At 41.0% G+C, this 17,903-nt stretch overlaps 1 protein-coding gene and 2 long non-coding RNA genes across 13 annotated transcripts in view; 2 read left to right on the plus strand and 1 right to left on the minus strand.

Moving 5' to 3' along the window:
- LPP (LIM domain containing preferred translocation partner in lipoma) overlaps nt 1-17,903 on the minus strand; it is a 676,388-nt gene that overhangs the window by 311,978 nt on the left and 346,507 nt on the right. The window contains exon 1 of one of the 11 annotated variants that reach the window (XM_060640775.3): nt 1,742-1,834. The exons of 9 other annotated variants lie outside the window; for them this stretch is intronic. The gene's annotated coding sequence lies outside the window, so the exon portion shown is untranslated. Of the gene's footprint in view, nt 1-1,691; nt 1,835-17,903 lie in introns of those variants that run through there. One more of the 11 variants, XM_060640774.3, reaches the window with a different exon arrangement.
- On the plus strand, nt 1,851-6,084 carry LOC132684173 (uncharacterized). Its single transcript, XR_009612596.1, has 2 exons — nt 1,851-1,916; nt 5,739-6,084. It is a non-coding gene; the product is annotated as an uncharacterized LOC132684173 (long non-coding RNA).
- On the plus strand, nt 1,987-3,083 carry LOC132684174 (uncharacterized). Its single transcript, XR_009612597.2, has 2 exons — nt 1,987-2,058; nt 2,801-3,083. It is a non-coding gene; the product is annotated as an uncharacterized LOC132684174 (long non-coding RNA).

Raw genomic sequence — 17,903 nt, forward strand, 5'->3', positions numbered from 1 at the left:
CAATAACCTGTAAAGGGAGGGGATGGTAGATTAAAAAGACACTGAAGAATTCTAAGAAATTAAAACGCGTTTGTAAGACTCCAGCAATTAGGACTCTACCCCAGCATTACCACATTGCATATTGGAATGACCCTGCATGTGACACCCTGATCAGTCACCAGGACATTCAGAAACCATTTTAATCAAGCCTAAAGTGCCAGATCTGCCAAGCCCTGCATTAAGTTTTGAGGTATGGGCAGGATACGGCTTCTCAGGGAACTCGATCTAGAAGACAGAACTAGTAGATTACAATGTGGTCAATTCATGTAATGATTGTGAAAATGCCCCCAAGAAAAACAAAGAAAGAAAGAACATAAAATAGGCCAACCATTCAGGTGCAACTCTAGAGAGATATGTGATTTTTAGGATAAGAAGAAAACATAAGGCAGGTTCATTTTCATTAAATCTTACTGATTGTTCTATTCTTAATCATAAGACCTACCATTTATTGGCCATTTGCTATGTCACAGATACTGTGCTAAGCATTTATCTCATCCAACCTTCCCAATAGCGCTATGAAGTGGAGATCATTTCCTCTCTCAAAAAATAAGCATAGAGGAAGGTCAAATAAGTTGTGTAAGCTTAAAAAGTAAAGATATGGAGCCAGGATTGTAACTCCGGAGCCCTTGCATCTAACCATTATTTAGCGTGGGTTCCACCCGGACAAAGGAAAAGTACATCAGGTATGAGCCAGAAGCTCAACACAGCAGTGAGACCTGTTTGTGTCAAGGCAAACCCCACAAAAGACCTGACTAAATCCAGTGATCCACTTCTCAGTCCTCAAGCTTGTACTCAGACCACAAGCTTGTACTGTATGATGATCATTGGCCCAACAGATCCCCGACCCCTTCTTTTCTCGCTCCCCTTAAGATCACTCAGCTCCAGCTATCTTTGGCCACTTTACTCTTTCAGAAACAGGCTAGTTGCTGGCCATGCACCTCTCCCAGGGCTCCCCCACTCGTGCTCTCCTCCTTCAGGGACATTCTCCCCTCTGTCCCAAACATCTGCATGGCTCACTCCCTTCCCTACTTGAGATTTCGGCTCAATATCACCCCCTCATCAGGCCTTCTCTTCTCTACCTACCTTATGCAAACTAGCAACTATTACTGCACTCTTACCAAAGTACTTCCTGTGTTTATCTTGCTTTTCCTCTACAGCACTTAACTCCATCGGACTTAATGTTTACTTGTTTTTTCTCCCCAAAGGAATATGAACGGTTTGGGGAAATACATTTTCTTTTATTCAAAGCTGCAGCTTCACCTTCTAGAAGAGAGCCTGCCATTCAATAGGTGTTCACAAAATATTTGTCATGATACAATAATCCCCGCCCCCTTCCCCATGAGGGATACATTCCAAGACCCCCAGCGGGTGCCTGAAACCAAGGATAATACTGAACAGTATATATACACATATATACATACATATATATATATATACACATACATATATATACACATATACATATATATATATATATACACATATACATATATACATATATATACATATACATATACATATACATATACATATACATATACATATACATGTTTTTTCTATATATACATATCTGTGACAGTTTAATTTATAAATTAGGCACAGTAAGAGATTAGCAACAATAACAATAAAATAGAACGATTATAACAATATGCCGTAACAAAAGTTACATAAATGCGGTCTCTGGCTTTCTCTCCCAAAGTACCTTATTGGACTATACTCATCCTTCTTCTTGTGATGAAGGGAGGTGATAAAATGCTTACATGATGACATGAAGTGAGGCGAGTGACGGAGGCATTGTGATGTAATATTGGGTCACTACTAACCTGACAACAGGCCAGAAGGAGGACCCTCTACTTCTGGGCCAGGGCTGACCACAGGTAACTTAAATCATAGAAAGCATAGCCATGGATAAGGGGGGAATGCTGTAATGAATAAATGGTGCCTCTGGTCACTCTTATTAGAGTTCCAGAAGACAACCTGAAGAACCCATAAGAATAGTGTAAAATGTAAAGCCGCAGTGTAAGTACTTCTAAAAATGGCTTGCTGATTTAGAATCAAAGTGAAATATTATATGCATCACCATAGATTTGGACTGTGAGTCACAGACTGTCAAACGTGAGAGGCAGCTGTAGTGGACCAAAATGTAGCTGGGAGTCAGACGATGCTGGTTCTGGTCCTGGCAGTGCCCCTGACCTGCTATCCAACCTCAGACAAGCAGCCTCGTCCCTGTAGACACTCCTTGTCACCCAAATAAACACCGATTCATCTCTACTCTCTAACATTCATTGGTATGAATTCAACTACCACTCATTCAAAAGATACTCTTTCTGAGTTTACACAGAGGAGATAAATTCATTGCTGTCAACTCTACTTACAAGTTAGGAAAGAAGTCACATTTGAAATTGTGTGCCTTTTTTTGTAAAATTATGCCACATCGTTAACACCTAAAGTGGGAGATAGAAGGTTCTTCCTCTCCATGCACCACAGTGGGTGTTAGATGTCATCAACTACAACACAGAAGTAATAACTATTTAGGATGCTAAACTCTTCCAAAAACACACGTGCATGGATACACACACACACACACACACACACACACACACACGCTAACACAAAATTCACACCGAGAAAACAATTTGCAGTTTTCCCTCAAATGGACTCATTTCCCATCTTGAAAGGCAGTCTCACATGGGCACGAAATGTGTTTTCTCCTAAGTAGTAGAGATGACCTTTAAAAATGCACCCCCTCTTTCTTCCCCAGCCTGCAATCCCATGAAGATCAAAGCCAGTTTGCTATTCTGCATTAACATTTCTGTGATCAGATATAACGTGAGCACCTCGATTCTATCTGTGTCAAGATATCTTCACACAAGTGACTCATCTGGTAAAAGCTCGGGCACTGAACACTGCTCTGACAACCATCTCCTTTGAGGTTGATTCCACGTTGGTGGTGTTACAAGCCAACGTCCTGTTTAGCTGCTTTCCTCTGCAACACAACACTGTAATTAAAACTGACTAAACAATAAATCTCAATTTCCCTGTTCCATCAGGAGAATCTTTCAATTTACTAGGCTTCGTCTATTCGCCAGCTCCTCCTCTGCATTACGAATCATTCTTGAACAAGCACACAAGTTAACTACCCACTCTTACGTTGAACGTGCAGAGATTCAGTGCCAATTCTGTCATTAGACATCCTAGATCTGCTCCTTGGGGACCTGAGAGGAAACTGGGTGTTTGCCTGAGTTAAATATGTGAAGAGGCTATCCCCCTCCTCACGCAGGCCCTGTCAGCTCCAGAAAGCACAAACTCAACGGGCTGCCCTTGCAAGGAACAGGCATCTCTTTGTCCTCCTAAATACCTCTTGCCGTGACCAAGTTCCAGTTTCCAGAACCTGAAACACCTTTGCCCAATGAAAACCTTCCTGAACTTTTTACCCAACAACTCACAGACCATGAATGGCATTCCCTCAGACTCCAAGACAATCAAGTTAGGGAGACGATGTAGAAAAAGAACGTGGTAAAAAGAGGTGAGAATATTAATGATGAGAATGGTGAGAATATAATGATGGCACTGAATTGTGTTCCAGTGTGTGGAGTCGAAAAATAGATTCAATTTTTCTCGTAGAAATAAATGCAAAGGGTTGTTGGGTACCACAAAGCTACCCACTTGGACAGTTAATTACAGACTAAATACCCCTGTGCTAAAAAAGAACTGAATAGTTCCCGATTGGCATCAGAATAACCTCAGAACTCTACATGAAGTGCAAAACACAGTCCACAATCTGGCTACTGATCCCTTTTCTCAGGGACAGCCTCACTGTCTATGCATTAACCATGTGTGATCATTGACATTCCCAGAAACAGACAGTGGTAGGTGAGATAACACTTCAGTCGTAGATATCTGCACTCGAATTCCCAGAAGCTGTGCACGTGTTGTTTTACTTGGCAAAGGGAACTTTGCAGATGTGATTAAATCTTGAAATGGAAGGGTTCTCCTGCATTATCTAGACAGGCCGAATCGGATCACATGACTTCTAAAAAGCAGAGAACCTTTCCCAGCTGTGGTCAGAGGGAGACATACCCTTAGAAGAAAGGTCAGAGAGATACAAGGTTGCCGGCTTTGAAAGGACTGGGAATTTCCTTCAGAATAGGCCACAAGCCCGGGGATCCGGGAGGCCGCTGGAAGCTGGAAAAGCCCCCAGAATTGCCCCCTAGCACCTCCAGAAACAAAAGCAGTTCTGCTAACACCTTTATCTTTGGTGAAGAGACAGGTACTAGACTTCTAAACTACAGAATTTGAAGATAATAAAGAAATGTATCGCTTTAAGTCACCAAGTTAGTGGCACTGTCACAGGGATAATAGACTGATAATAATAAACTGATAACATAGGTCAAGCTCACACTTTCTGGCCTTTGCCCATGAGTTTCATGAGATGATGATGGCCCATGCCTACTTCTCATACAGTTTTCCAGATCATAGTTAAATCAGCAACACATGACTGTTTTCTCAGTCCTAGTTCCCACCGGGTATTTACTACAATACTGTTTACTACAGAAACCAGTACAGTTATATGTACTGAATAAGTAATCTTAACGGGAGGCTAAGATGAAATTATTCAAGGATTTATGAAACATCAGAGATCAGAGTCATAACTTGGAGGTTAGAAAGCTAAAAACTCTTGGAGCACCTGGGTGGCTCTGTCAGTTAAGCATCTGACTCTTGACTTCGGCTCAGGTCATGATGTCACCAGTTTGTGGGTTCAAACCCCACAAGGGGCTCTGTGCTGACAGCCTGGAGCTTGCTTGGGATTCTCTCTCCCTCTCTCTCTGCCTCTGACCCACTCAGGCACATATGTGCACACGCACTCTCTCTCCCTCAAAAAAAAAAAAAAAAAAAAAAGTAAAAAAAAAAAAAGGAAGAAGGTTAAAAACTCTTATTTGACATTTGACAGATGGGGAAATTGAAACCAAGAGATAGGAAGGCCCCAGGAACACCGCACAATTTTCTGTCAGTTAATCCAGTTAATATTCAAACCACTTACACAAGTTGCTCCACCTGAGGTGAAAGGACCTCCAAGATGGAATCACATCTTTCTAATCTGACCTCTTAACGTTCCTCCCTTCTCGTACCCTTCTCCCAAGACAATGCTAAACAGCACAGGGTTTCCTGAAATTGCTTATATCTCTGCTCCTAGAGCATCATTCTCACCGGCATCACCCAATGCCCATAGTTGACCATGAAATAAAGGCCAGGCACAGGCGTGACTTTTTTTCAGGGGAGAATAATCTATCTCTTTGGCGGAAAGTGACTTCAACAGCCACCACCATCCCTCCTACTCCCAACACACACAGACGTGTATTTTACATTCTCCTCCTATGGCTCCTCCTCTATCTTCTCTGTCCGTGCCTATGTTAGGATTTCCCTACTAAAGTTAAGGTCCTAAAGGGAAGGTTTATTTTTATAGCCTGCTAACTCACACAGGATCTGTTCCCATATAGACCTATTGGTTTGATGAGGGGCCAACACATTTAAAAATATTTGGAAATACTAGAAGCTTTACAAGAAACTAGGTTTATTACTAAACTTAATAATAAAATAGGAACTCTCTACAAGAGTTCATAGTTTGGACACTATTTCTCTATGGAGAAATATATGCAATTGTTACTGAAAACATCTTATGACCCAGTTTCTTTCTCCAGATCCAACAAGCTCCCTGAGGCTCATAAGAAGACACTTTGCCAAAAGATACACGGACACCAACTAAGGTTTAACGAGCTGCTTTCCCTGATATCTCATTTAATACACCACCTCATGAATTGGGCAGCACAGCTACCTCTGCCTCTCTTCTAGAAATAAGGGATGCTCGTTCAGACAACTTTCTCGCCACAATCTAATGTGCCTCACCACTCCTAACCGACAGTCTTACCAGTCAGCTTGCCAGTAACTTGAAGCCTACAAGTGTAACGGGCCAGCAATTTGTGCTTTTCAAAGATTCCAACTGCCAAAAATAAATGAGAGCTTAGGACACAGCCACCATGCTTAATACCCAAAGACTTGTTTTGTTTGTTTTATTTTTCAAAGGCTGTGGCTTTGCTGGCTCCTGCTTTATATGATTTCTTATTATGCTCTATGTTGAATTATACTTTTAAATTTTTGGACAAATCACTGTAACACAGAAGTCTTGTTCAATTTAAAAAGCTGTGGAGAGTGGCAAATGGGGGCAGGAGGGTTCTCTTGATGCCAAAAAAATAAGACTGACTTTGAAGTATCTTGGTCACATTAACAGCAAATAGCATCCTTTTTCTCTTACCATAAAAGTACCTTGTGAAAATACTACAGAATCTGAGACATACACAAAGTTCAGGAAAGCCTCGTGACCAGTGTACTCACTGCTGGTGTAAATATAGTGACAGAGATCACCAACGCTACCTTTCCCAACAGTAGACCTTAACATTTGGTACCCGTATTGGAACGCACACCAATCCTGAGCCTTCACGTGTCCATCAGCTTCCAAGGTGGGAATGATCAACCAGTGAAGGAAAAGAACTGAAATGGTCATTATAAGCCCTATTTTCTAAATGTTAGCTCTGCCACTGTGTCTCAGTTGTTCTCGTTTCTACTAAGGACAATACATATGTGGCAGTGCTCTGGAGAAGACACTTCCGGGTAGCCCTAAACTACTCGTTCTTGCAGTGAGTGGGAAGTGCACACGCCAACTAAGAGCCGTGCCTTGGCTCCGAATACCCCTGCAGTGAGGTCATAGCGAAGCCAGTCCAAGTGTTTGCTAGAATAAACAAGAGGCCACAGATGCGATATGAGATGGCTTCCCTCCCTGGGCAAACAACTAGGTGAATGTGTCAAGAGGAGAAGATGGTGTAAGAGGTAAAGAACAGGAGTAGCCAGACCCCAAATGTAGATAATTTTTGCATGTGTTCTCACCGACTTCTTTCGGCATCCATCTCAACAGAACTTAAGTATGTTTCTATGAGGTTATAAACTGCACCGTTTCCCCCATTTAGGTACCTGCCCCAAATCACCAGGAAGAGATAGGGAAAGTATAAAGGACTTACACATTCCGGTTTCTAGTCTGGATTAGATCCACCATAAAATGTCTCCTCATTGTCTAGAGAAGTCACTTGACATGAACTGCAATGTACAAAAATTTGATTTCATTGTGAAGAAATCCTTTCTTTTAGGGGGCTAACTCTTCTGGGAACTATTTCAGGGTACCACTGTACAGCAGACAGAAGCATGGGCATTGGAACCAGAGAGCCACAGTTGTAATCACCACTGAGTTATGAGATATATGGCTTTGGGAAATTTACTTACCCTCCGCCAACCTCAGTTTCCTCATCTGTTCAACAGGGATATAGCGAGTATCACCTCCCAAGCTTAGACATTAAATAAGACAATGTATGCAAACAGAGATCCTGACAAATCATAAGAACTTAGGCAATACTAAGACTATTATGTAGTTAACAGGTGTGCACACGTGTGTATATGTAAGCATGTAAGCATGTACACGGCATATGTGTGTATATGTGTACCTGTGTGTCCATGGCTGTATGCATGTGTGCATACGTGTATGTGTGCATATAGGTTTGTACCACCCATACTGCTGTGTAAGTGGATGTGGGTCTACTTGTGTGCATAGAAGGTAGTGGAGAGAAGTAGGAAAGGAGGAGAAGGAAAAAAGAGAGAAAACAGGGTCAGGGAGGTGGGAAGACGCTAGATTAAAATTAAAAATAAAGGCCTTGATGGATAGTAGCTTTAAAAACACATATCCTGACAAGCAGAAGGGCAATTAGATATCTCATACCACAACAATGACACATCCTCAGATTAAATTTCTAAATCTATTCTCCCATTCTAAGGCCTTTTCTTCCCAGAAATTGCAAAACAGGGAACAAGAATAGATGTGTGAGCCTGTGCATGTTTGTTTCTTACCCACTTGGAGAAAGGGTGTGAGGCGGTCATGAGAGCATAAACTTAATTTTTATTGAAAAAAAATAAACCTATTCCCCAAGGAGAAATGGGCGGTAGTGGAGGCCTCTGAGCTACTCAGTCTCAGGTAAGCAGAGTCTATAGTTATTAGGTTTATCAGTCTTTCTACATCTCAGATGCTGCAATCTGGAGATAATGAGATAAAGCACAATGCTACAGCTTTCAGTGGTAAAACCAGAGCATTACTATAAAGCAGAATGTTCTGGCAGTCAGGCTTGGAGCTACCAAAAATACATAAACTATATAAAATAAGTTTTTTAGAAAATCGTATTTGCAGATTTCTGAGCTATCAGGCAAGCCAACGTCCTCTAATCCCTTTAGAAGACATCCATGCTACCCCCCGCCAAAAAAAAGGGGGGGGGGATTTGAAGAGGTAGCAGCAACACAGTGAGGCTCCATCAATTTATATTGTTCCTGGATTTCAATTAATAATGTGGAGCTTTAATTTACAGGGAGAGTTAATATATTCTGGTACTGTAATCATATCTTAATATGATCCAGCCCCTCAATGTAATCAATAATGAGGACAACAAAATAAAACAACGGAATATAGATTTCTCTTAAGCTGTCCACCGACAGCCAGCTAACATGGGAAACCGCTTTGTGTTGGAACATCTCATTATTATTTTCATAAATTCAAGGCCTCTAAACACATCAGCCACATATGTTCCAGGAATGACAGTGGCCCCCGCTGTTAAAATATCATGGCCATGATCGGAGGGTTTCATCTCCTGCCATTCCTGCAAGAGTCTTGGTTTCTTACCAACTAGATCTAATCTTTACTGTCAAGCAAAGTAATGAGTATTTAGGTGAATCCAGAACAAGCCAAACTAGTACTGAGGCATCTTAGGACCACCTGGCCCTTGCACCCACTGCCTCCCAGTGTGTGCATTCTATGAGAGGGATGCGTAGTAACAATGTGAATGGGAGAGTCAGTCCCCGGCCAGATCTCTACGCCCTCCTCTGTAAGACCAGGGGACTTGAAACGTAAGACCTCCAAGGACCCTTCCCATGCTGGAGAGTGGGACAAGGGCAAGTTGAAACATGCAGCATTTTACAAAAAGTTCTGCCATCAACATCAGCTATGCCTCTCCTGCTTTCTACCTTGCCCCTCTTGCCACTTTCTAGATGTGAATCCAAACTATCCTGATTCTTCTAGAACAAGAGACACAGGGGCTGGCCATTTTTACACCCGCAGCCCTCCTCCTATTCGGTCTTTCCCCTCCCTCTTCTTCACCCCAAGAGTTTCCTCATTTATTATCCCCATATTTAAGGCAGCAAAATAAGGCAGGAAGTGTAAGGAAATGTCTAAACACAATGAAACAAATCAGGGATAAAAAGTGAGTAAGCACTTGAATTCCTGCCTGATGATAACTTGCTCAACTCACCAGGTCAAGTTCCCTCTATTCATGAAATATGACACTTTCAGAACATCTACCAGAGCAGGTCATGAAAGGCAGTGTTAAGTGGTAGGGCTGATCCCCCTATTAGGGCCTGAGTTGGAACAAGCTATGTGCCTTCTTCAGGGAATGAAGACCTCATGGGATATTTTCTATTAGAACCTGAGGGACCTGGGGTCCAAATCCTCAGTACTGTGAGCGGAAATGCTGGCGCACAAGAAGGGAAGTCCGCTTGCCTGGCAAAAAATCATGTAACAAGTCAGGGGCAGGATTTAGATGAGATTTCACAGGCACTGTCCACTGTGCCATGTTGCCTCCACCCTCTTCCGGCTCTTTCATTCTCTCCTTTATTCTCTCATGGGCCTGGCTTTGATCCACAGGAACTCATGGTTGGATCAGGGGGAGAATGGTGAGGCTGACCCCACAGCATGGTGGCACCCTTCCAACATTACTCCCACTCTAGGCAACAAAATGGTCATTAGGTCTTTCCTGGAAGCTCCGAGGTATGACATGGAAAGTTTCCACAGTGGACGGGGACTGGTTTCCACACTAGAGATAGGGATGCCTCACAGTGGCCTCCAGAGTGAGCAGAATGGTACTCAGCAAAGCTCCAGAAACCCCCAAGTGCATATTCCCATAAAAACCTGTTCTACCCATTAAGCCACTTTATGCACCAAGTTTCCAGTTCAGGGTTCATTTGAACAGAGTTCCCAGTTAATGGGAAGACCACTTAGGTACTAGAAGCAGAAGAAACAAATTTAACCACTGGATTCTCTAGGTGGTGGTTGTTGTTGTTGTTGTTGTTGGTGGTGGTGGTGGTGTGTGTGTGTGTGTGTGCGTGCGTTTGGTGAAATTAAATCATCGCATTTCTGGGCCTCAGTTTTGTCCTATTTCAGATGAGTTAACAACTAATTCACATGTGCTAAGTGAAACAAGAGACAATGTGAATGTGCTTTGTGTAGTAAAGCACTTCCAAATCATGAGTGTTACCGCATGACAGTGCTACAGGCCTGGCAGCCTATGAAGAAGAGAGGCTGGAGGAAAGAAGCGTGGCCCTAACGGACTCACTGACTTAGGACTGCTTTGATTTGATCCTGATGGGACATAAGACTTTCCAGCCCCATCCTGACAGTTTTCAGATGTGTTGCTGGTATTTGCACTGAGGACAGATAGGTAGAAGGATCACAGAGAAATGCAATGTTACGTATGTTTGCTGAGTGTAGCCTGAGATTCCTGGTACTGAGTCATTACTGTATATACAGGCAGACAGGAAGACAGAAGTAGGAGATGTATTTGCAGAAACCTATCTACCTGCCTTCTTTTCCAGGCTTATCTCATGACACTTGCCCTACATACCCTGAGCTCCAACCAGGCTGAACTATTTCCAGTTCCTTAATATATCGACTTAAATGCCACTTCTAAAAAGCCTCCTCTGATCTCTCTGGAAGGCGATTGGAGCACCTTACTCTGTGAATTCACAGAGACTTATTCATTCACTCGTCATTATAGTTATTATATATCCTGTCATCTGTTTACTCATCTGTTGCCTACATTAGAAGTCCCTTGTGGGGTGGGCAAAGGTAAAAACTGCGCTCCCTTGATTTTAATCTGCAGTGTCCTGCATTCAGTAGGGGCCTCACAATTGCTGGTTAAATGGAAGTACACAATTCAATGAATAAATAAGTTTTTAAAACACACACTCACTGGCACAAAACCTAATTGTGATTTTCTCAATTTGTGAGGTGGACTCTGGTAAAAAAAAAAAATAATAATAATAATAATAATAATCCCAATATAGAAACAAGTAGGATTTAATTTATTAGACAGATCATCCAGTGAGATTCCAGAGCTGAACTTCTGTGGGATAAGGATAGACACCTCTCAACTCCGTTAGTTTTCAAATATTGGCCCTGTTCCCATTTTCTTTCTCTTCTTTCTTTTCTTTTCTTTTCTTTTCTTTTCTTTTCTTTTCTCTTCTTTCTTTCTTTCTTTCTTTCTTTCTTTCTTTCTTTCTTTCTCTCTTCTTTCTTTCTTTCCTTTTGATCTACCTCTTCTTACTTAGCTGTTCTCCCTGGATTTCCTTAGACTCTTACATGTCTTTTTAAATTAAAGGCACAATCACAGCCACTGTAAACTCTGAACAGAACTGGTGACATGCGGCTTCCTTTCTTGGGGCCTCCTAGCACTAACCCCTGGAGTGCCTAAGGACAGGCTCAGGTCCATCCTTTCCAAAGGTATTACTTCCTGCATGTGATTCCTCCCTAATCAGTCTGCCTCTCTGTCCACTCACTCTTGCTCACATTGACAGATGAAGACGGGGGTGCAGAAAGTGCAGGTAAGAGAATGGGAGGGGCGTGATTTGAAATATAGATACAGAGAAAAACATAGAAGCAATCTGGCAGAGGGGTTGAATGTAGGGGCTCCAGAATTAGATCAACTGGATTTAAATCTGAACTCTGCAACTTACGAGCTGGTTTGACCTTAGACAACTGACTTAAAATGAACATCTTTGGTTTCCGCATCTGTGAAAACGGGAATAACAACTAATGTACAGGGTTGCTGTGTGAATTAAGTGAACTCTAAGAGACTTACAGAACTGCCAACGTGTCTGGCACGTAATAAGTACTTAATAATAGAAACCAATATAACATAAACCATTCTGATATGATATGATAAACTATGGCATGATAGAATATAATACAACACAATGGCAGACTGTATTTTCTAAAGATGGCCACAACAGTATCTCTTGCACACATGTTCGTATAGAACCTTGCCACAACCCCATCCAAAGGTGGAGTCTGTGTCCTCTGTCCTTGAGCTTATGTGAGTCTTTGTGACTACCTCAAACAACACCCTACAGTGGAAATGACACTATATGACACTAAGTCATAAAAAATGCATGCATGTCTACCATCCCTTTGGGCGACATCTGCCCTTGTGATTGTGATCCTCGGCCATCAGGTTATGAGGAAGCCCCACCGGCCTGTGGAAGATGCACATGGAAAGAAACCATGGTTCCAGATGCACAGCTCCAGCCAAGCTCCTGGTAGCAAACACTGGTCATTACTCATCTAAGCTAAAAGTGAATTTTCCACCCGCAAGCCAAGTGATCTGAGCTGGTTTCCCAGAGCAGGGATAAGCCATCCTCATGGAACACTACCAAAGTTGGAGATTCATGAGTAAAATAAACAGTGCTATGTTTTTGGGTAGTTCATCACGTACCAATAGATGACTTACACTGACATAGAAAAAGATAAAATTATCTGTATTTCAATGAACTAATACTCATGTTTTGTGGCAGGAGGAGGTGCTTGCTTGCCTCAAACTTAGGTCATTAATTTCAGCAAAACACATGCTTTTTTTCTAAAGGCTGACAAAGAATAATATATATAGTTTATAAAGAATTTTATATAGTTTATAAAGGATTTTCACAAACAAGAGCTAATGTGTTCATGAGGCACATAAATATACATGAACAAATGATAGCTTCATGTAGACTGAGTAACCATAACTCAAGGAAGTAACTTGATCCAGGTCACACAGCTACTCACAAGCAAATCAAAAGTTACAAGAACAAATCTCTTTACTCCCAGTTCAGAGGTATTTCCATAATAACAAGCTGACAATCTGAAGAAAGGGGTTTGAGGACTTCAGCCCAATTCTTTGCTCAGCTACCATCATTGTGACCCTCTATAAGCCTTGGATTCTTTGAGAAAATAGATCAAAAGATCTCCAAACCCAATCCAGCTCTAATGTTCTCAGAGTGTGCAATTCCTCCTACATCTGTTGGAGCCTTCATAACCACTTACATCTTCTTGGTTGCATTCTTCTCCTGATATCTCACCTGCTCTCTCCACCCCTTAACTTCACACATCCACCAGATTCCACAAGTGAATTGATGTTTGTGCTACATCCCTGCAGATGATAAGTCTAATTCTACCTTGTTCTGTAGTAGGCAGGTTTCCAAAATGGCCACTGATGATTCCCACTTTATATTCACAGCCTTGCATAATCCCCTCATCCTGAGTGGGGTCTGATCCTAATCACTTACTTCTAACCAAAAGAATGTAGTAAATGTGATGGGATGTCACTTCCAAGATTAGGTCACAGATGAGTATGACTTACATCTTATGAACACACTCTACCTATTGCCTTCCAAGCTTCCATGCTTTGATGTAATGAGTTGCCATATTGAAGAGGTCCATACGGTGAGGAGCTGAGAGCAGTCCCCAACCAACAGGCAGCTAAAAGCTAAGGCCCTCTGTCCAACAACCCAGGTAAAGCTGAACCTGGCAATAACTCCCTGAGCTTAGAAGCAAATCATTCCCCAATCGAGCCCTCAGATGAGACTCTGGGACAATACCCTGATTGCAGACTTGGAAGATAACTGATGGTTCAGCTAAGCTGTGCCCAGATTTCTAGCCCATGGAAAAACATCAGAAAATGTGTTTTTTAAGCTGCCAGGTTTTTAAACAATTTGTTGCACAACAACATAGAACTAATACTTTTTACTATGTGTTAATAAGGGAGATCCTCTGAATATTACTGAAGGGAAAAGCTCACTAAAAACACGAAAGCCTTGCCAACCCCCCACCCCTGACAAATCCATCCAAGGAAGCAAAAAAAAAAAAAAAAAAACCATAATCCTCTTCTTCTATTTCCAAGCACACCAACAGAAATATAGCCTTAAGAAACCTAGAGAGGTCTCCATAGGGACCAGCCATATCCTAAAGGAAAGGTATGGAGGAGTTTTACTGCATCAAGACAAAAGCAAATGTCAGTTAGGCCTCAAGCATGAAAGATTCTATTCTACTAGAATAGAATCAAGTCAACATGCGTACTCCCTCGGAGTGTCTCAAGAAAATGAGAGACATCATTTAAAAGCTGCCTTATAACTGCAACATCATAGACATTGAGAGTGGAAGGAATGAGTAAGAACTAACATCATTTACAAATGGGGACCTGAGGCTTAGAGAGAGGAACTGACTTATTTTACACAACCTGTTAATTGCAGAACTGGGAGGAGAATCCATTTCTCCTGGCACAACTCAGTTTTCTTTCCACGGCAAATGCCAAAAAAAGAGATTAATTTCTAGCAAAATAGCAACTCACTTATTTTATTCTTAATGAATGTGACTTGTTAGGGTATCTTACCAGGATACTAGGAGAAAAATTCATAATGTGAATATACATGTGACTACATCTCCCATACATGTATGTATTCAGATGCAGAAATAGTTAAATGACAAGTTCTAATTGCTTCCTTTGAAAGCAAATTAGGAAATAACTCAATGTAGGAAGGAAATGAAATAATTCTATGCAAAAGGTGGCAAGTTTATACTGTACTACTTCCTCCTGAGAAGTTAGCAAAGTTGGTATTTACCCTAGATGAGTGGGGGAAGGATATGCTTATCATAAAATACATTATGTTTAGCAAGATACTGCATCTCATAACTGGGATGAGGTTGAAAAAAATATTTGTATATCATTTCATAGTTTACAAAGTACTTCAATGCATAGTATGCCATCAACTACTCACAGAAACATAGATGGTAGTCAGAGAATGTATTCATATCATGGGTAATAAAAATGAGGTTCAGAGAGATAAAATAACTGAATTCACGCTTCCAAACATGGCCAAGCTACAAGTGGAACTCTAGTTTTCTAAACCTAATTGCTCAGTCCAAGAATCGCAGTTGCAGATCATGCTTGATGAACGACAACAATACAAATCTTGTAGGTTCTGTCAACTTACTATGTAGCCAGACAAAGACATTTCTCTGAGTAAGGGTTTCCTACGCAGGAACTGAAGACGTCAGGCTAGTGTCTGTTGTTGACAAGGGGGCAGAGCCTTAATACAGCTGTAGAGATGAAAGAAAGGAGGAAGAAGGTGCTATTTACAAAACATTTAGTTGACAAGCAGCTTTGAAGGTTCTCAAAGTGTGGTCGCAACTACAGAACCATTTGAGCATTTCTTGAAATGCAAATTCTTGGGCCCCACTGGAGAAATTTTGGGGTGGGGGTGTGAGTCCAGCTATCTGTGTGTAACAAGCCCTCCAGGGCATTCTGAAGGACAAACAGTAACTTAACCATAGTTTTACATGCTTTAGTCTCTGCAATCGAGAGATATAATAAGAACAAATTATACCAAGAGTCCAATGATAGGCTTATTAAATTGTGACAAGTTCATAAGTCATGATTTTTGTTTTTAAAGTGAACCTTGCTCAATTACAAGAGGGATTATGGTGTAATGCACAGAAACAGATGTTGATGATTCATGCACATGTCAGATGAAAGGACAAGACTGGTTACTGCTCTAATTCTGGCTTTCCAGTCTATGCATTAGAAGCCACAGAAATAACCAAAAGGACTGGACAAAGGATAGAGGACAGCAACTTACTGTCTTCCAAATAATCTCAAAGGCTGTGAGATAGGTTCCAAATCATCTCGAACACCATGAATTTGGGTTCAAATTATCTTAAAGAAAAACACATAAACTCTGTCTTTCAGTTTGCAGAAACTTCCCTCTGGCTGCACACAGTGACTTCTATCAACTTCAACTCTAATCTTAAAGAAAAATTGCCTATAACTAAGTAATAAAAGGATGGGAATATCAATAGAGTTTTTTTATTTTATGTGGGGCAAAAGCCATGGCAACTCAAAGCTAGAATCACCATAAGAAACGACATCATTCCTCAGGTCCAATTTACAGATAGATATTGAAACAGACCCAGAGAGAGGTAGTAACTATCCACTAGATGTCCTGGCCAATCACGGAAATTCTGGACCTCTTAACACATCTTAAATAATTGTTTCCAGAGGTCTAAACAAGTTGTTCCACTTGTTTCTTTTCAAGGGATGACATGTTCTTTGCAAAATCAAGGAAGTGGTCTCCTTCTGCTTGACCCTCACACTGTCTCACCTACAACCCTTCCCAGTGTCAACCAGAGTTCTACTGATAGTCACAAAGGCCGTCTTCCAAGGTCACTGGAGATTCTTGTCAGTAACAATGCTAATAAATCACACATCTGTACTAGCTATCACGGCAAACAGCACAAAGCCATTATTGAGGCTGAGTAGTTTGTCTTAGAAACAGAAATAGTCAATTTAGGGACCTGGAATAGAATCAAGGTCTTTTGTACTTCTTTCCAAATTTTATATCAGGGAACAGAAAACTCCAAGCCTTGCAACCAAGAATACGAGTACCATGAAATACTAGCATCATTCAAATCAATTTTTCCCATCTGTTGCCTGAATTCCTTTCCAGAATTCTTGCCAAAATTCATTTGATAATGATGATGGTGGGGGGAATGGCAGTGATCACAGTGTTACGTGCAAGATAGTATATTCACACGTTAGACACACACCCATTACTTCATGTGATCCTCATGTCAACTCTGAGATATGTTATTAACCAAGATTAATAAATGAGGTTCAGAAAGCTTAAAAAATGCACTTGGCCAATGCCAGAGTATCATTCCAAATGCCCCCAGTGAAGGCAAACTTGCTATCTTCTAAGGCAAGCTACTTTGAACTTTAACTGCCCTTACTATTAGAAAGGCATTGTCCTTACACTGTATTGCTGACCACTTTGCTTCTAAATACCGATCCTTATTCTGCTCTCTAGAGCTAGCCTGTACATGCTTCTTCCCTAGGATGGATTCTCTGCTGTAATTGTCAGTCTGGATTTTCCCAATAGATGGTGAACTTATTTAAGGCAGGGGCCATGCACAATTTTATACTTGTATTCCAGGCATACTGCTCAACACAGAGCTTTAAAAAAATATTTTCAATTAAGACAGCATCCACATACCATAAAATCTACTTCAAAAATGTAAAATCACTGGTTCTTAACATATTCAAAGACTGTGAAATCAATACCATTGGCTAATTCCGCCTAATTCCAGAATATTTTAATCATTCCCAAAACAACTCCTGTACATATTAGTAGTCACTCCCTATTCTCCCCACCACCCAGCCACCAGTAACGAATATTTCTGTGTCTATAGATTTGCCTATTCATATAAATGGGATCATACAATACAAAGTCTTTTGTGTCCAGCTTCTTTCCTATAGAGTAATGCTTTCAAGGTCCATCCATAGTTACAGCATGTGTCAGTATTTCATTCCATTTTATAGCTAAATAATATTCAACTTTATGGATATGCCACCTTTTGTTTATTCATTCATCAACTGATTGATATTTAAGTTGTTTCCACTTTGGAGCTATTACAAATAATGCTCCCATGCACACTTATGTACAGGTTTTTATGTGGATATATGTTTAACTCATCTTGAATATAATAGGAATAGAATTTCTTGGTCTCATGATAGTTCTATGCCATATCCTTTGAGAAACTGCTAGACTTTTCCCAAAGTGGCTGCACTGTCTTACAATCAACCAGCAATGAATGTCAGTTCCAATTTCACTACATCCTTGCCAACAAGTGTTACTGT

This window comes from Panthera onca, chromosome C2 (assembly GCF_046562875.1).
Source record: "Panthera onca isolate mPanOnc1 chromosome C2, mPanOnc1 haplotype 2, whole genome shotgun sequence".
Taxonomy (NCBI): domain Eukaryota; kingdom Metazoa; phylum Chordata; class Mammalia; order Carnivora; family Felidae; genus Panthera; species Panthera onca.